The sequence below is a fragment of the Leuciscus leuciscus genome (assembly GCF_965113295.1).
Source record: "Leuciscus leuciscus genome assembly, chromosome: 10".
Taxonomy (NCBI): domain Eukaryota; kingdom Metazoa; phylum Chordata; class Actinopteri; order Cypriniformes; family Leuciscidae; genus Leuciscus; species Leuciscus leuciscus.
The window spans coordinates 17621331-17637591 of record NC_138734.1 but is presented as its reverse complement, the minus strand read 5'-3'; the positions used below and the strand labels follow the sequence as shown (position 1 = coordinate 17637591).

The window sequence follows — 16261 nt, the reverse complement described above, 5'->3', positions numbered from 1 at the left end:
ATTCAATATCACGTTCCCAACGCCGACGTTATTTCAGAACAGCATATCTTCGCTTTACCTAATCTTAATCTTATCGACCACCCGGTATAGGCTACAGTCTGCCCTGTACTCAGGACCGTTATGCACGCGCTGCACGCACAGACCAGTAACGGTTCTTTCTGTCATGCATTGATTGTATTTGCTGGATCTGTGCGCGCGCGCAGCATGTGCATAACGGTCCGACTCCTCAGGGCAGACTGTATGTGATAAACGGCCCTCAAAAGAAAAAAAATGGCAGAGCAAAGTGTGGATGCGCTGTCCTTGAAGGACGTTCAACTTGGACTGGACAATGGTCAGTTTACTGCTAAGAAACCCACGTCAGGCAAGTCTAATGTATGGGAGTCTTTTTCATGCATCATAGACGCAGATGGGAAAAAAATACCCTTTGCGCAATGTGATAAATGCCTAAGAGTGTTCCCGTTCAGCAGTCACAAGACTGGAACCTCGGGTTTAAGGCGGCACTCATGCATCATCTCAAAGGGTCAAACTAAACTGGCATTTACAAAGTCTAGGCCGGTGCCAGAGCAGTTTAAAAAAGAGACCACAGAAAAATGTGTTGACTTTGTTTGCCAAGACATTCGACCGTATGATACTGTGTCCGGAAAAGGTTTTAATCAGCTGGCCCAACATTTGGTCGACACAGCAGCAAAAATTGGAAAGTTTAATGTCAGTGAGATACTTCCACATCCAACAACAGTGTCAAGAAATGTTGAAAATAGGGCTCAGAGTCTGCGTAGACATGTTGTTGACGCACTCACTGCAGTAATACACAAATTCGGATGTGCAATTACAACAGACATATGGACAGAAACTTATCGCAAAACGTCCTTTTTGTCGGCAACCATCCATTATGTTAATGAGAAATCTGAGCTACAGTCTAGAGTGCTTTTTGCTGTCCCCTTTGACCCAAGCACCTCAAAGACGGGTGAAAATATTCGAATCCACCTGCTGCAGAATCTCAGAATATTTGGCATTGATGCGACAGAAATGGGCAGAAAGATAGTTTTTGTGACAGATCGTGGAGCTAACATGATCAGTGCCTTACGAGGATACACAAGACTAAACTGCACAGCGCACATACTTAACGTGACTCTGTCCAGTGCGTTTGGTCCTGCCGTAATGGAAATGTCTCCAGAGATCGCTGGGCTTCTAACAGATGTTAAAAAATTGGTCACATTTTTCAAACACTCAGGACAGCAGGCCAAGCTAAAAATGTCACTGAAACAATCCGTAGAGACACGGTGGAACTCAAATTTTGACATGCTGAATTCCGTTTTGGAACAGTACGAAGACATCGCATCTGTGCTGACTGAGAGCAAAAATCATGACAAGATTTTACGCATCAACGCCAGCACGCTCAAGTTACTAGTATCATTCCTAAAACCCTTTAAAGAGGCAACTGACGACTTGGAAACCGACAACACAACTCCAAGTGCCTCACTAGTTCTTCCGTGGTCTGTGCGATTAATTGAGCACTGTACATCAGCCACAAAAGACCCTCTGCTCTCTGAAATAGCAAAGGTCTGTGTGAAACGGCTGAAAGAACTACTGTCAACAGACACCACTTTGCCAAATTCAGTTCACATGCTTTATAGAATAGCAACCTTTCTTACGCCAAATCTGCGAAGTTTGAAAATGTTGGATGAAAGAGGGCGTCAGGAGGTGATACAGGGTGTCAAGGAGATAATAGAAGATTTAAAGTTTGATTATGATACCCATGGTGAGGAGGATGTTGAGCCAACACCTGCCAAAAGGCCTACTGTTTTCTCAAAATTTTCTGATTGGGAGGACAATGAAGAATCAGTTGAATCGAAATCACTAGATATTCAGATTCAGGAGTACATGACCATGAGACTTGAATTATCAAGTCAACAAAAAGTTTTGCAGTGGTGGGATTCACACCAGTCCCAGTTTCCTGCTCTGAGCAACCTTGCGAGATATGTCCTCTGCATCCCGGCCACGAGTGCACCTTCCGAGAGAGCATTCAGCCTTTGCGGTCGGATTTTGGAAGAAAGACGTTCGGTATTGAAACCGTCATCAGTCAATGACATTCTTTTCTTGCATGGATATTTAAAATAGTCTGGAAAAAGCTGATTTTTCCAAGTAAGTAAACGGCTTTCGTTCATTTCATATATTGCCTACAATTTTGAGATGTTAATTAATTATTAGTTATTGTTGAATTTAATTTATGTTTTGTTTGTAGGAGAGAGTTGAAACCAATGTCGGCACATTCCCAGGGATGTTAAATTGTTTAAAAGTGGTTTAATTTCGCAATGGAAGGCCTACAATTTTGAGTTGTTAATTTATTATTAGTTATTGTTGAATTTATTTTGTTTAGGGGAGACGTTGAAATCGATGTCGGCATATTCTTTTCTTAAATTGTTTGGTTAAAAAGTTATTTAATTTCGCGATGGAAGGCCTACATATTTTGCCTACAATTTTGAGTTGTTAATTTTTTTTTTAGTTATTGTTGAATTTATATATTTTGTTGGAGAGACGTACGTCAGTATTCTTCTTAGGGATGAGAAGGTTAAGGCCTAGATATTGTTCGGTTAAGGCCTACATATTTTGCTTAATGACATGTCATATTTTCTTTCTTTCTCTGACACTTTTCCTGTGTTGACAGCAAAATGTTAAGAATTTTGATAATACTAACAAATAATAGCCTACACTTCTTTTTTTTTTTTCGCTGCGACATTTTTTCCCCTACTGTCTGCAGCAAAATGTTAAATTTTGTAGGCTATATTGACAAGGCGAATAAAATAATAAAAAAATGTTTGTGCAGACTACATTTTTATTTTCTCTGTGAAAATGTACGTGAAATTCTGGGAGATCTATATTAAGCGGGATGGTCAGGTCGGGAAGAAAATTATTCTAAGCAGACAGCGGGTGAACAAATAGTGTATATATAGCGGGAACGGGTGGATGCGGGATATAACCCCAGCGGGAGCGGGCGGGAGCGGGACTTAAAAAACAGTCCCGCGCAGACCTCTACCCTGCACTCCTCTTTTTAAAGGAGTGGTCCCCACTACCATGAAACCGGAGCAGGTGCATCTGCTGTCACAAGAGAATCTGTTCTGGGCAAAGGGGCCATAGAACATGTTCCCCTCCCGGAGAGAGAGTCAGGCTACTACAATCGGTACTTTCTGGTTCCCAAAAATATGGGGGGTTGTGTCCGATTTTAGATCTTCACGGTGTAACGCTTACCAATGCATTCAGTAAGGAGATAGATACATTGAGGGAGTGTAACTAAACAAGTTACCGTATATACCCGGATATAAGACGAGGTTTTTGTCCTAAAAACAGGCTGAAAAATGGGGGGTCGTCTTATATTCGCGATATAGACAAAATCACAGGGGGAAAGGGAGAAAACAGGGGGAAACAGTAGAGGGCGCCAACACGATAGGCTAATTATTACTGACAGTGTTATGAATTAAATAAACAGTAAAGTGCCGCCATGGAGAGGTCAAGAAATCATCTTGAGAAAAGCGCTTCAAAAGTTGGTCAAATAAACCAACACGTTCAAAACAGTTATGACGTCAACTTTAAACTTATGGTCGTGAATGAGGTGGAATCATCTAATAATTGCAAAGCTGGCAAAAAATTTGGAGTCACAGAATGCAACGTTCGGAGGTGGCGAGCACAAAAAGAACGACTAAAAAATACCAACAGCCAACGGAAAGCTTTCCGTGGACCTCAAAGTGGCAGGTTTGCAGAACTTGATGATAGAATCTATGAATATGTGATAGAAAAACGTCGGGATGCGATGCCAATCACAAGAGAAATCATTCGGCTGAGGGCTCTGGAGATAGCCAAGGAGCTGAACATACCGACAAATGAATTCAAAGCTAGCACTGGGTGGTGTACACGAATGATGCGTCGCAAAGGGCTGACACTGCGTCGTAGAACAAGTCTGGCCCAGCGCCTGCCCTCAGACTTCGAGGAGAAGTTGCTGTCTTTTCAGCGATATGTGCTTAAACTGAGGAAAACTCACTCATACCCCCTGGATCAGATAGGGAATGCTGACCAAACACCAGTGTTTTTTGACATGCCAACATCTGTTACTGTTGCCAAGAAAGGGGACAAATCAGTTATTGTGCGATCTACTGGAAATGAAAAAAAAAATCGAATCACTGTAATGTTGGCGTGTCTCGCTGATGGGACCAAACTCCCCCATATGTGATTTTGAAACGCAAGACTATGCCAAAGGAGACTATGCCAGCTGGCATTATCGTACGTGCCCAGGAAAAGGGCTGGATGAACACTGACCTGGTAGTGGACTGGCTCAAGGTAGTGTGGGGCAGGCGCCGCGGTGCGCTTCATAAGAAGAGAAATATGCTCGTTTTGGATGCTTTCCACGGACACTTGACAGAGCCCGTCAAAACTCAGTTGCGGAAAAAGATCAATATATCAAATATCAAATGCCCTTGATGGGAGCGAGGATGACATTCTGTGGGAGGGGCTCGTGGAGCATCATGATAGTGATGACAGTGAGAGTGAGCATAGCGAGGCAGGGGATCTCTGAGGAATAGGCCTAGTTTAATGTGCAGCATAAAGGCCCATTTGCACTGCTGTTCTTATTGCAACCCCACAGTTTGGTTTGTTTCAAGACTTTAATGTCAGATGTGTTTGATTAAAAGCAGATGGTTATTTTCTATCTATCTTCACAGTACCACAATTACATACATACATAGGCATACATAATTATTGCATTTTTGTGAAAAGGTTATTCATTTTTGTCACTCATTCATTCATTTCTGAACTCATTGACAGAGTGCACTTTATTTTGTGACAAATTAATCCAAATATTTAATGAATGGTGTTAAAATGTTTGTTTGTTTTTTCAATGAATTATCACTAGAATCTTCAAATAAAATTATTTTCTGTTGAAAACCAGATTTTTTCCACAAAAATCTATTTTTTCCCCAAAAACAAGTCTGGAAAATGGGGGGATCGTCTTATATTCAGGGTCGTCTTATATTTGGGTATATACGGTATATTCTTAGCATGGGTAAGAGGAAACATCAAATCAAAGAAACAAAAATTCTCAAACAGTAAAAGCATGTGGCATACATCTTTCACATATACACTACGACAGTCACTTAGTCTCTTTTCCTTTGAAATGTCAGAGCCTTAGGACATTTATTTGTATTCCAGTTGAGTTTTAGTTCTTCCAAAATTCTTGTAAATAATCCTCAATAGTACAACAAGAGCATAAATCCCAGCAGTAAAGACAGTCCAAAAAAATAATTTAAAAAGTCAGATTATACAGTAAATCCCTTTCCAATCCATGGAATATCTTCTCTCATGCACCCAGAGAACCTTCTGTTTTAAACATAAAACAAAAAAGATGAGATTTTCTAGAATAAAACAAAATAAAACACCTAGCCAGCACACTGCCATCCAGTAGAACAGAAACAAACGCACTTACATTGAATGTATTGAACAGTCTTGTTCCTCAAAATAGGGGATTTTGCAGACATGGCAAAAAAAAGAGCTAAAGCTAGCTCCCTGCTTCTGCTAACACACACCCTACTATCCACTTCTTTGACTTAATATAGGGCACATCCTTAGGGTAAAACTCCCTTTCGCCCTCTAGTGGCTAGGATGTAAAGCATACCAGTTAAGTAGTGAGCTTTTGTTCCACACCCCACTGACGGCACGTGGTGTTAAGTAGAGATGTAAACTGCGGACCTCTATCGGATACAAGATATGCTGGGGTTCCCCAACGAGTGAAAATCTCTTTGGAGAGGATGTTAGAGATCAGCTCGGTTTTGGCAGACCGCATTGGGAACAACTCAACCCACTTGTTGAAATAATCAACCACGACAAGAAGACTTTTTGGGAACGGTCCCATGAGGTCAATACCTAACATATAGCCAGGCTCCACCATAGCTGTAGACTGTAAGTATCCTGTTAGCTTGGTGATGCAGGGCTTGTACTTTTAACAGACATCTTACAGTGATTCCATACATCCTTACGGATTTCTGGCCAATACACAACATTGAGTAATCAGCGTACGGTTTTCATACGCCCCACGTGCCCACTTAAAGGACTGTCATGAGCGAACCCTCCAGATACCGTCGCCACTTCTCCACGGCCCAAACTACAGACATTTTTGTCACACAGACTTGAAACGCATGTCTATACAACGCTTGGAGTCTCTATTTTTAAAGTATGTAAATTATATTAAAAAAAAAATAATCTCTGTTTAAGTAATCCGTATGAAAGCAGCGGCATGTACAGTTTCTCAAACGCGTCCTAATTAACTCTAATGTGACCACGCCCACGCACGCACGAGTGATAGACATGCAAATGATCCACGCAGAGAAACGCAGACCTGTAAACGCCCTCATCACCTCAAAACAAAGAATCAGAGACTTCGGTAACTTACTCCTCTGCTTTTCATCGAGTTTGGAAGACTGTGTTTGTGCTGTGCTGTGCTGTTTCACTTGGATTTACCTCGCAATTTGAAGATGAGACGATTTTTAAGGTAAGACATGTTAAACTGGTGGTGCCAGATTAAAATGTATGTTATGAAATGAGATTGGAGTAAAAACATGAACTAAGGCCCCGTTTACACGATGGGAAAACGCAGATATTTCCCTGCGTTTTGGCCTGTCATTTACACGAAAACGCCGTTTTTATCCCAGAAAACGATTATTTCTAAAAACTCCGGCCAAAGTGGAGATTTCTGAAAACGCCGGTTATGTGTTGCCGTGTCAACTGGGAGAAACGGGGTTTTAGGTTCTCAAACGTCACATTATGCGCCAGAAAATGCTTACGTCATGTGAGCGCCCTATGTTTAGAGTTTGTTCCATACTGTCTATGAGTTTGTTTGGCTACTATTTGATCATGGATGCTGTTAAAGTGGTACTCATTTTTACTTTTGTGAAAACGCTTTTGGCCTGTTTGCATTTGCTTCGCTGTCTGTCCACACGAACGAACCTCGCGCCATGTCTATTGTTTTGAAAGGAACAGGAAGTCGCTCGTGCTATTCGTCGTTGTCGATTTTGAGGATTCTGATTGGCTTGCATGGCTTTATCCTTCTCCTTACACTGCCGCCCCTTTGTATTTATGCGGGTTGATGTAAACGACAACTTTTTTTGAAAACGATATTGTGTGCACGATGTTATTTTTGAAAACGGAGGGGGAGAAATATTCGTTTCTCTAAATACCCGGCTATGTGTAAATGTGGCCTGAGCCTAATATCGTATATGTATCTATATAGACAGAAACATGTTGAAATGTGAACTAGACTGGTAGGCAACCTTTCAGTGCTAAATGTATACATGTTCGACACGAGGATGTTTTTATATTCTATAATAAAACACAGCATGATAAAAGTAGGCTAGTATGAGTGTGTCATGGTTCTGTCACTTTTGCTTTTGTTACTAGTTCTGTGTGGTGACAGAGCTATGACATTTCCTGTCTGTCTCATGTTTTGTTAGTCTAGTTTCATGTGAGCACATGGCTCCTGATTATTCCTGTGCCATGTGCTTTCTGTCTAATTGTTAGCTCCTCCCTTCTCGTTTTCTGTTTAGTAATTAACATTCCTCACCTGTTGTCTCGTTACCCTCGTGTGTGTTTCCTTTATAGCCTCCTTTGTGTTTTCAGTCCAGTGCTGGTTCGTTTGTCTAAGTTCCTGTTTCTTGTTCCTAGTGTTTTTGCCTTGTTAGTATTTGTTCTGGTTTTTCCCCCACGTGGGAGTTTTGTTTATACTTTGTATTTTGTTTGTTTGGTTGGTTAATTAAAATCTTATCTTTGTTTTCCTGCAATTGAGTCCTCGTTTATGTTTCCTGATTATCACGTGACAGAACGAACCAGCCTAGAATGAGGACTCAGCGGAAAACGTCATACCAGTCACCAGGCCCTTCGATTACCTGTCCTCAATATGAACGGGTTATGAAATTCAACGTGTTGGTTTCTCTCCATCAGGAGGGTATGAATATCCGAGACTTTGCCCTAAGATTCAGCTCAGCGGCTGAGGGACTGAGCCTGGGGAAGACGGCCCTTAAGGACCTGTTTAATTTTGCACTTGACAAACCACTCAGTGCAGTGGAGATGGGGGTACTGAAGGAGTTCGATTTCTGGGGTTTCATCAATGCTCTGGATCCTGAGAGGAAACTTCCAGAGTGGCCAGCCATTGTATTCCCAGAGGCAGGGTTGCCTGCACAGTCTCGTACTGATCATCGCAGGAGGAAGACAACCCCAGTGGTTCTGGAGGTTTCGACTTCAGCGGTCCCAACCCCGATGGTCCTGGATGATCCTACTTTGAGGGTTCCAGAGGGCTTTACTCTCCCTGCTAAGACCCCAGGGGTTGTAGAGCAGCTGGTAAGGACAACCCGCTCACGAAATCGGAGGAAGAAGAGAGTTCAGGTCACGTCTGATGAGTCAGAGAATGCTTCCGTCCCGTCTGATGATCCAGAGACTGTTCCCGTCCCGTCTGATGATCCAGAGACCGTTCAGGTCACGTCTGATGAGTCAGAGAATGTTCCCGTCATGTCTGAGGATCCAGAGATCGTTCAGGTCACGTATGAGGATTCAGAGACTGTTTCCGTCACATCTGATGATCCAGAGATCGTTCAGGTCACGTCTGAGGATTCAGAGACTGTTCCCGTCACATTTGATGATCCAGAGATCGTTCAGGTCACGTCTGATGATCCAGAGACTGTTCCCGTCCCGTCTGATGATCCAGAGATCGTTCAGGTCACGTCTGAGGATTCAGAGACTGTTTCCGTCATGTCTGAGGATCCAGAGATCGTTCAGGTCACGTCTGAGGATTCAGAGACTGTTTCCGTCACATTTGATGATCCAGAGATCGTTCAGGTCACGTCTGATGATCCAGAGACTGTTCATGTCACATCGGATGATCCAGAGACTGTTCATGTCAGGTTTGCTGATACAGAGACTGTTCAGGTCACGGCTGCCGATCTAGAGACTGTTCCTGTCACTTCTGCTGATAGAGAGACCGTTCATGCTATGTCTGCCGATCTGGAGACTGTTCTTGGGCCGTCCGAGGGGGTTTCTTCACCAGGGTCGCCCGGGTCGTCTATGCAGTCGGTTCCGCCCCGGCCGCCTGCACGACCTGTTCCGCCCTGTAGGCCTGCACTACCTGGTTTAACCCTCCCATCCCTCCCTGGTCTTCTAGGACTTTTTGCCGCTATGCGATTATGGACTGGTTTGGGTTCCCTCCCTGTTTTAATGTTTCTGATGTGGATGTCTGGTCTGTTTGTTTTCTTGTGTGTTTTTGGTTTTGTTTGATGTCCCTGAGTTGAGGGGAGGTAATGTCATGGTTCTGTCACTTTTGCTTTTGTTACTAGTTCTGTGTGGTGACAGAGCTATGACATTTCCTGTCTGTCTCATGTTTTGTTAGTCTAGTTTCATGTGAGCACATGGCTCCTGATTATTCCTGTGCCATGTGCTTTCTGTCTAATTGTTAGCTCCTCCCTTCTCGTTTTCTGTTTAGTAATTAACATTCCTCACCTGTTGTCTCGTTACCCTCGTGTGTGTTTCCTTTATAGCCTCCTTTGTGTTTTCAGTCCAGTGCTGGTTCGTTTGTCTAAGTTCCTGTTTCTTGTTCCTAGTGTTTTTGCCTTGTTAGTATTTGTTCTGGTTTTTCCCCCACGTGGGAGTTTTGTTTATACTTTGTATTTTGTTTGTTTGGTTGGTTAATTAAAATCTTATCTTTGTTTTCCTGCAATTGAGTCCTCGTTTATGTTTCCTGATTATCACGTGACAGAGTGTATACTATGGTGAATATTATAATGTTTAGAACCGCGTTTACTGTTAAATACTGTGTTTGTGGATATCTGCTCAAACGTAGATGTATAATATGGTAACAATAATTAGTTTAATAGTTTTGAGCGGCTTGATCCCTTCAGTAAATGTTCTCTGCACGCGTTTGAAAAGCAAAATGCGCCAAACAATAGGCTTCATTTTTTTTTTACTCCAAATGTTTATTTTCGTTATGACATTATGAAATGAGATTGAAGTAACATATGATAATCAATATATTGTTCCTTTTTAACGATTTATAGGCTATTGTTATTATCATTTTATGCAGCACAGCACATAGCTTATGCCTACAAGGCACAACAAACCTGGTGTTCATTTTATATATATATATATATATATGTGTGTGTGTATGTATTCTGTACATTTTAAAAAGCAATTTTAACCTGAATAATCTAAAATGTATTCTCCAAATTGTGCAGCCCTATAGTTTCTCTTGATATCAGCATGTTCACAGCGTTTGTTTTTACAGGGACCAGATGCCCCACTGAGGAGTCCTGCTGACTTCAACATTCACATAAGTCTCCGTACATGAATGGTAAAGTGAAAAATCAAACACCATGGAAATTAAAGGTATGTACTATGTTTCAGGAATGGCACAAAGGTGTGTGACTGGTTAAAGTGTAACTTGCAGGTAAAATTTTTCTCGAAGAAAATGCAATAAACATAAAGATAAGAACCGCCCACCACTGTTTTGTATGTTTTTCATACCAAAATGCTGAATATAATATGAAAAGTTGGTACTTTTTAGTGGTTTTAAGCACTCCCGCTCCCTTCCACTAGGCTGGGCGTGACGTCATAAAAGGAACTCCAAGCCTAGAGTTACTGTAGTCTAATGGCAAGTAGGCTAGCAGTTATATTGAAATAACTCAATTGTAAACATAATCGTGTGTGCTGGCTTCAAGAGGACCGTGATCCTGCCAGAAATGAGAGTAAGCTATTCGCAAAACAAACGGGTTGAGGCAGCATGCACGCAAAATTAAACCGAACTTTTATTTTGACGGGTTGCCGTGAAGACCTTTGAGTTTCTGTGCGTGTATGATATGACGATAGTTTTTCTCAAATGAAACGGTAAAATGACTCAGAGTGGCTCTGGAGATGAATTTCATCATGTCATCATATCGTGACTGGCAGCAGCTAGACCAGAGTTTCCGCAAGAAAAAAATGGTGCCGGTCAAAGTGACCGGCAGAGGTTTCGTTTTCCGGACCTTTTGATGATATGCCGGTCAAATATCGCCTCTTAATTAATCAAGTTGAGGAAAACTGGAGGCAGGCTATTTAACTTAAAAAATGACATAATCAGGCCGTATAGAATGCAACATGTTTATAACTTTCAAATAGACGGAAAAAAAACATGAACGTCCGATTGGCGTCAATCAACGCCAATTGTTTTTACTATGGTTTCACATTCATAGTTTAACAACCCAATCCCCCTTCCCCACATAAAATATCTGAATAGTAGCCTATTGTTTTTATTCAAGCGAACTTAATTATACACTCATTTAGCTGGTAACATTTAAATTGGCCACCGTGAAATGACTCCTTGTCAAATGAACTGGAACAAACAAATGACTAGGCCTATAACATCGCGTCATTTTAGGCTACTTTTTACGCTGTTTTGCAGTGCTGAATTGTGCAGCTGCCGACTTAAAATCAAAACTTCCCTGTAGCCGCGTTTCCATTAGCCTACAGATGTGCGCAAATGTTTTGCGCTATTATCTAAATATCTATAAAAAACTATTGCGAAATGACGGCGTTTCCATTAACCGATGTTATGCGACTAAAACGTCCTTTTTTCTCTCAAGATAAGTCATTTAAAAAAATCACGGCAACGGACGTTGGTTTATATAATATCACAGCCACCGCATTAGACATTATTATTATTATTAATGGAAGGAGACGTGGCGTGTTATCCAAGCATTAATGGCAGGGAAAGACCCTTATACTGCGAACGACACATATAAGGAGCTTCTGGGTGTTTCGCTCTCATTTCTGCTCCGAGGTTTTGATTGTGGCATTTCTTTGAGATTTAGAATCCAGTATAGGCTAATTATTGTTCCTTTTAAGAATTTAATAAAGAACTGTCTCGTATTCTGTCCAAACGATCCATGTAGGCTACTTTTGTGTCCATTCGTTTTTCCTTTTTTAACCCGTAATTGAAAAACGAAAAATGAACGGTTGTCTTTTTAAAACGCAAAGTTGAACACCAAAATTTTAATTTGAACTGGCTACACCAACTGCTGCGCAAAAAAGTAAATATCGACGAATTTTCAGATTTTTGTCTATGACTTTTTGCCCCTTTATTAAACATTTAAAATATTCACAAATTAATATGGAAAACATATGTCGATTTTACTGGTTTTCTAAGGCCAAATTAGAACCTGGAATTGATGTTTTTCCCGCAGTGCTGAATGAGAAGAGCCATTAATATTATTAATAAACTATTGTTTTCTAAGTGTCGGCTAAAATCATATCTCCATCTCTGCTGTTAAGCAGATGCGCTTTTAGAGAGAAATGCATTTTTCGGATTACATAATCAGAAGGTATTAGCTTTCGATTCGAATTTGTTCGTTTTAAAGTGGACATTTCAAGCATTAGCCTACATAGACTATATTTTGTTTCAGTTCTCGCGCTCCAGTTTATGGAGATCATGAAAGTGCGTCTGATTGTTTTCTTTTTATTTTACAAAAGCACAACGTTTTCTTGTTATTGTGAGTTTACACAAATAAAAGTAGTTGAGAATAATGTATGATTATTTTCTGTATGACCAGAAATGATAGAGTATTTTAAGTTGTTTCCACTGTTGATAGGAAAATGCAAGTGTTCGCGCCCGCGCCTCCTTGCCATGCAGTGCGCGCTCCACACTCAGCTTTGTTCCTTTTTTGCATGAAAGCGTCTTCTAAATATAGCCTATTAAATGTTATAATATAATAAAATAATATAAAATTATTATTATTTGCGTAGCTATACATGGACCTCACACACACCGCGTCTTCTAAGTCAGGTGACTGTAAATGCGCAAAAACTGTTTCCATTGCAGTTTTGCGAAATATTCCTTTTTCGAATTGCCTGAAAAACCACCTCATGCGAGCGTAAAAACTTTTTTGCGATAAACGGGAGTTTTTGCGAAATTGACGTGTTTCCATTGTGCATATTTTTAATTCGCAATTTCAATTAGCGCAATTTGAAGGTTAATGGAAACGCGGCCCAACATGCAATGCGCATAAGCCACGTAACCTTGTTCTCCGCAAGGCGACTTCGCTGCTTCGTCTTGATCCGATTCTGCTTTTTCTCCGGTGGTGGTGGAGCTGTCTGGACATCTGAGGCTTCAGGCGTTCCTGATTCACCATCGTCCGTCGCGTCTGGCCTCTGAAAAAAGCTTTTACGGGCGGCTAGTCTGCCTGGGCCTGGCCATATTTGAAACGTCTCACTCATTCGTTCGTTGTTTAGGTCTATATTACAGCCGTTTTAGGCGTGCGCTTTATTTGAAATGCAGCAAGCGATGTTGTTTAATAACTTTCAAATGGTAGAGCCTGTTCCTTTATAACATAGCCAAAGGTCGGTGTATTTTTGCTTTATACATTTATAGGCGTATTCTCAAATTCAGATTGTGTTAGGGGGGCGGGATTATTAGGCAAATTTTAATCGGACAATTTGACCGGAGAGATTTAATTTTGTCGGACATTTCATTTTTTTTTCGGCCAATGTCCGCCAATTACCGGACAACGGAAACCCTGAGCTAGACTGAAAACAGCGCGAGCATCACTCGTGCTTCAGTGTGTGTGGTAAATGACACGCGCGTCTGCGCCATTCATTCACACAGAGACAAACAGAACATGCAAGGTTAATATTTAAATAGTATTTCTGCAGTTTAATATACACAGACACTATATCGTGGTATATATCGGCTACAGTGCTCATAGTAATGAAAGTTAGTCTGGAGCCCCGTGCTTAGATAAACATGGAAGCGACTTAACGCAGCTGCCTATTACTGGTTACCGAATATACCCGGTACTACAGAAATGCTGGTACCGTCACATTTTCAGTACCGAAGTACCGGTACTTTGACAACACTAGTTTCCCACCTCCTCAGTCTCCCAGTCGTTCTCTATAATCAAGCCACAAACAGTCACAAACAGTAGGAGTCTAGCAGAGTATGGTTGCAACTTCCTTTTATGACGTCATCACCCAGTTGCTGTAAAAACACGCTATCTTTGAAGAAACCCCAATAAATGTTATTTTAACGCATTTTAAGACAGAAATTTTTACATATATACATATTGAGCACTTTAATTTACACATTAATTGGTTGTGGTGGTTAACCTGCAAGTTACACTTTAAGTCTCTGTCTTTAGTTCAGTGTGTTAAATAATGTGCTTTTTTGTCATTTGTTGTGTATATTTGGATTATGTTGTGTTGTAAATAAATCCAAACATTCAAAAAGGCATTCTTTTTAAATCTCCTCATTCTTTGTGCAAGGTTGCTCAGAATGATAGGGCCTGATAGCTCCTAATAGGGCCATTAGGGGGAGGGTCTTTGTCTTTCTCAGGTGTGAAAGACATTAAATATTCATGATGCGCACGCCTCTTCGCATAAAGCTTTCTCACACAAAACATGTCTTGCAAATTTTAAATCAATATATTGTCTTATCTGAATGACTATGCAGGATGATTTTCACATAGTTTTGGAGCAAATATTCTAGGCTACGTCATACAATTTTCAAAAGTCTTGTGAAGAAATAATCAATATGGGTTTTATGGCCTTATTTCAGTGACATTTTTTTTTTTTTTTTTTTTTTTTACAAACCAAGCATAAATGTCATTATCTCAAAACTACAAACTTTTACATACATGCTGCTGACATATTATTGTAACAGAGTTTGTGCTAAATACAGTGTAATTAGACTTTAGCCATGAAAATAACAGAAAAACTGAAATAAGCACAAATGTCAGAGCATGTCAGAACACCTCCAGGGCCCAGAAAACACCTCAGACCCCAGAGGGTTAATGCAGATTTATCTAGTTCTAAAACTCTGTTACACCACATTGTTTTAGTTTTTTTGTGCTTATATTTATCAAATAAAATGAAGGAACAAATATTATCCAACAGAATGACTGAATTTACAATTGTATAATAATTCCAATCGTATTTTCAAAAGCAGTTATACGGAAGCCCTGAACTGCAACGTGTAAAACAAATACAAATACAAATGTAAAAAAAAAAAAAAAAGTTAACATTATGAGAATAAAGTCGAAACATTCAGAGATTAAAGTCGAGAATAAAGTCTAAATTACGAGAATAGCCTATAGTCTTCTGTAGAAGTTCTTTTTTCTTTTTCTTTTAGTAAATGCGCTTGTGAAGTCGAACTGCCTCGGACATGGATCTAAATATAGATTTTTACTTTTATCTGGCCTTTCAACAAAAGGAAATTCTACAAGTGCTAATCTACTAATATGGCATCATCATTTGTCTTAGAACGTAACAAAATATACTGTGCCTGTGGCAAAAACACTTTTCAGACTGAATGGAGTTATCCACCTTTATACCTGAGGAAATCACGGGATCCGGCCAAATGATTGGATACAGAATTATGCACTTAAAATGTATCCAGAAAGGATTTACGGTGAAGGGGGAGTACTGTCACTGTTAAGTGCTCTCGACCCAGACAGCGTGCCTATACAAGCACTACAATCCTGGTCCAAACTTTATGTGGCACGTTGACTCGTACGTGTCTTCGTGCTCCTCTATAGGCGTCCTAAAACAAATGGTAATGCCATGTTGGTAGTTTAGCACCTGTAGATTTTCATTTTTGTTGAAAGCCCAGATAAAAGTAAAAAGCTACTATGTTTAGATCCATGTCAGAGGCAGTTCAACTTCACAAGCGTATTTCTTTACAACAAAAAAAAGAAAAGAAATGAAAAAAAAGGACCTTCTACGGAAGACTGTAGCCTATTCTCGTAATGTTTCGACATTATTCTTGAAATGTTTCGACATTATTCTCAAAATATTTCAACATTATTCTCAAAATATTTTTATCATGTAATATTGAGTTGAACTTTTTTTTCATGACAACAAATGAACATGAGTTTGTTTGTATTTCGTTTTGCTTATTGGAAAAAGCTGGCCTAAACCATAGTAGCATTTTAATTCTTCAATTAGCCTATTGAAAATGATGAAATATTTAGTAATAAACTTTTTTTATGACAGAAATATTACTACATGTAGCCTAAATGATTTAATTCCTTCATTATAAACACTTTAATAATGCTAATAACTTGAATAGCGAGTTAAGTCTGAATTGCAACTTCTCTTTGTCTCAGACGCTCCACTCCGCTCTTCTCAGAGCCTGTGGGGTGTTTGGAGGGGCAGTTCAGTGGCTTTATCATGGGGGTGCAGAACAGTATAGGTGTTAATGTCCCATCTTTCA

The 16261-nt window shown here is 40.3% G+C and overlaps 1 protein-coding gene and 2 long non-coding RNA genes across 12 annotated transcripts in view; 2 read left to right on the top strand and 1 right to left on the bottom strand.

Annotated features, from left to right (window-relative positions):
* LOC309508356 (neprilysin-like) overlaps positions 1-16261 on the bottom strand; it is a 159058-nt gene that overhangs the window by 86624 nt on the left and 56173 nt on the right. The window lies entirely within an intron of this gene.
* LOC309508536 overlaps positions 1-16261 on the top strand; it is a 166443-nt gene that overhangs the window by 119444 nt on the left and 30738 nt on the right. The gene's annotated exons all lie outside the window — the stretch shown is intronic.
* LOC309508619 lies at positions 9787-14971 on the top strand. Its single transcript, XR_014209610.1, has 2 exons — positions 9787-10946; positions 13574-14971. It is a non-coding gene; the product is annotated as an uncharacterized lncRNA (long non-coding RNA).